Genomic DNA, 3,767 nt, shown 5'->3' with positions numbered 1-3,767 from the left:
GGTCTTCACAGGTCTCCCATGTCCAGCCCGACCCCCCAGCGCCGTGCCCCCCCCGGGCCGCCCCGCCCCGGGGTCCGCGCCGCTCCGTCCCGCCCTGTGGTTTCCCCCGATCCTGGAGGACCGCCGCCGTCTGTCCCCTCACGGCCCAATAGAGCGCCCCCACCTGGAGTCCCCAGGTGAGTGCGGTCGGACCTGGTCCGACCCGGTTCTGCAGGTTGAGAAGTTGCAGCGGTTACTGTTGACATGTTAGCATCCCTCCAAGCTACCGCTACAGGTTAGCATTAGTTGGATGAAGCCTCGTTACGTAGCGCAGCGTCTCTGTGCCGTTCAAACTGGCCACATGACCACAGGGAGGGACTGACCACCGTCTGGACGGGGAGCCCCACTGGTCCAATCAATCCCACTGGTTTCTCTGGTCCAGTGACATTAGCAGGCGGGTCGCGTTGCCAGAGAAACCAGGGGCCTCATGGCTAAACGTTCACACAAGAAATGTGCAGCGAGATATTTTACGCACAAGTCGGCATGTATGAAAGTGAACATGGCGTCAAAATTTGAGTAAAAATACGCAATAAAAACAAACTACAGAGTCAAAACTCACCTGAATCCACTGAAACCTGATTCAGTTATTTAGACCAAGAAGCATCAAACCTTATGTTTTTATGATTAGAATATTTTCTTGTTTAAACGATGAATCTGAACCACATGTATCCTCAATAACCTGACACTCACACAAAACAAAGAAAATAAAATAACGGATGGTAAAACTTCACTCCAATGTCAATAATAATTTGCTCAGTTTGTCTCAGAGATGCAACTCATCGTCTGAAAGCATCTGTGGCTCATTTCATTTTTTTTAATAACTTTATTTTTGTTTATTTTTGGAGTAAAATCAAGAAAAAAGGCCAAACAATACACAGAAACTCTTGGTTAAATAACACATAACACAAGGCGACCCTTTACATCCAGTTAGTCCTGGAGCTCTGAGCAGAACTTGGAGCGGTACCAGCGGTACCGGTACCGGTCCAGCTGCAGCCGTCCTCCAGTGGAGCCGCCCACTTTGTGAAAGCGCCTTATGGACAGAAAGCATCTCTACTCTGTGAATGCAGCTTCTGCTGCAGCAGGTCCGACCCGGACGCTCTGCTGCTGCAGCAGGTCCGACCTGAACAGCTTTACTCTTTACTTTGGAGGGTTTTCTCTTTAAAATGTATCTATTTTTGTGAGGTGACATCATGTGCCCTCAAAGCACCTTTTAAATAAAATATATAATTATTATTGTTATTATAAATACTCATTCTGCTACAAACAAGGCCGTTGCCATGGTTACTGCTTCACGTGGCGGCAGACTTCCAGGTATTTATACTAATTTACATTAAAATGTGTTTATGGAGGCGACAGGCGGAGCAGCAGCTGTTTCCAGTAAATTGGGATGAATAAAGGAAAGGTGAGCAGGTGTCAGCCAACGGCTTCATACATCTGATTTCTTTTGTGTGCTGCACTTTTCTGAATTTGTCCGTACGCAGAGTTTCAGTTTCAGTGTGAAAAGTGTGCAGTGTTTAATCCATGAGGCCTGGTCATTTCTTCCCCAAGAGACTTCATGCTCACAAACAGCTCTGAGGCAGCTCCATGGTGTTCCTGGTCCGGGTCCCGGTCAGGCCCAGAACCGGACCAGGCCTGGACCAGGAGCCGTGTTCTGGTGCTTCCCTCTCATGTCCCGGTTTTGTTAACTGGGCCGAAGTGGTTCTGAAACAGTTTGTCATTCTGGGAAATGTGATCCACTTGGTTTTCAGGTTTCTGCTTCTAAAACATAAACTCTATGAACTGTGATTTCCCATCATCCAGCAGCACCTGAACACAGCATGGATGTGTTCAGGTGCTCTGGTTCAGAGCAGTGACTTCAGCTTCCAGAATGAATGAATGGATGAATGAACTTAACCATAAGGGGATAAATTCACATTACAGTCAAAAGACAAAAACCAACAAACAATCAGACTCGGGCGTAACTGTAGAAAGTTTCCCTGAAATGACTTTCTGCAAAAGAATTTCAGAACAAACATAATTCCTGCATTTTGTGATGAGATTTTGAGAAAATAAAAAATTTTTCAATTGTGACTTCATAAATGTTTTTAGAAAGATTTTCAAAAGTGGATATTGTAAAACAAATCTATTCTATCTTTAAGTTTTAATATCATAAAATTTGGTCTTTAACGGGGGATGAAGAGTTAAATTATGATATATTTAATCATCCAGTTAAGTTTTATTCACAAATGCTGCTTTCTAAAAGTCACCTCCATTTTTAAAGTGAAATAATTTTATTTTAGAGTGCTTAAACGTTGCAACATCACAAAAGCCAAATCTTTATACCAACATGTTAATATCTTAATATAAGATTTGAAATTTGTCTTGCATTTGTGACATTTTGTTTTATTCTTTTTATTTCTTCTTTTTTCTGCTCAGTGTATCATATCAATCTTTTTATATTAATTATATTAGTTGTGTTACCACCCCCACGCCACTAGAGGCAGTAGCAAGCCCGAAAAGATGTGACTATGGAGGAGATTTAGAAATACGCCGGAAGTAGGTTTGCCACCTTTCAGAAATCAAAATGAAGGTCGCCCACCGAGGCGCGTCGCCCTCATGTGGTGGGATGTCCGCTGCAGTGATGGACAGGGGCGGATCTAGAAAAATATCTATGTGGTGGCAACCCGTGAACCTTGTTGTCCATGACTGTCATAGGGTTGAATTAACCGCTAAATATTGCGTCGTTTTTTCAGATTCTATGGGTGATTGTGGTATTTTCCTGACCACCGATATTCCTGACTCAATGGGCAGCAATTAAATGGCGCATGTGTGGCGCACGATAAGTCATGTAATGTCCAGTCCAGTAATGTTTATAACTCCATATCAATGCTGCTGGCGCTCTATCCTTCTCTCGTACTTCCCGCTACTTAGCAGTGGGTGACAGGTTACGATGTGTTGCATTCAATGTTGTCGGAAAAAAGAGTTCCTTGCGCTTAATGTCCGATTTTCCATAACTATTTATTGAATTCATAGTCGCCAGCTGGGGTGGCAACTGCCACCCTATGCCACCCCAGTAGATCCGCCCCTGGTTTCCAGTAACAAAAAGTGTGTTATGATCGATTAAATCCGCTGATACGTCATTGTGCTGCTAAACACATAACGCTGAGTGGAGTGGAGTACCGCTCCAAGATGGCCGCCCTAAATCTCGTCAGCGACAATAGGCGAGAGCGGTCCATGAGGGTCTATCCTTATGTTATGTCTATGGATATGTAACCCAATATGGGCGGGGCGAAGGGCAGATGTGGAGAATGTGGGACACACTGCGACCTTTAACCTTCAACATGAAGGACACAAGGAGGAACAAGGGAGGGAGAGATTGGGACAGGTGTCTGAAACCAACATTAGACAACATGGGGGGGTACAGCTGGTGTGTGTGTGTTTGTAATACCTTGTGGGGACCATTTTCCTGACACATACTACATTGTGGGGACCCACTGCTCCTTGTGGGACAAAAGCCTGGTCCCACAAGGGGAAATACTGTTTTTGGGTCAGGGGTCAGATTTAGGACTAAGGTGTGAATTGCGTTTTGGTTAGGGTTAGGTATGTAAGGGTTAGGGTAAGGTTTAGGCCAGGGGTCCCCAAACTACGGCCAGAGAGCATTCAGTGTTTTTTTTTTCATATATTGTATTTTCCGGTTTATATGTGGATTTTTCTTCAACCACCAGGGGGCTTTTGAGCAAATGTGAAAC

At 44.6% G+C, this 3,767-nt stretch overlaps 1 long non-coding RNA gene across 2 annotated transcripts in view; it reads left to right on the top strand.

Annotated features, from left to right (window-relative positions):
• The first annotated feature begins 7 nt into the window (after positions 1–7).
• Positions 8–3,767, top strand: part of LOC106962339 (uncharacterized) — an 8,457-nt gene continuing 4,697 nt past the window's right edge. For both annotated transcript variants that reach the window (XR_001427960.1, XR_001427961.1), the window contains exon 1: positions 8–176. This is a non-coding gene — a long non-coding RNA (uncharacterized LOC106962339). The remainder of the gene's footprint in view (positions 177–3,767) is intronic.

Source organism: Poecilia latipinna, unplaced genomic scaffold (assembly GCF_001443285.1).
Source record: "Poecilia latipinna isolate Pla-1442-1.1 unplaced genomic scaffold, P_latipinna-1.0 Scaffold1400, whole genome shotgun sequence".
Classification (NCBI taxonomy): domain Eukaryota; kingdom Metazoa; phylum Chordata; class Actinopteri; order Cyprinodontiformes; family Poeciliidae; genus Poecilia; species Poecilia latipinna.
Note: the sequence above shows the minus strand (reverse complement) of the source record. Positions and strands in the feature narration are given on the sequence as shown.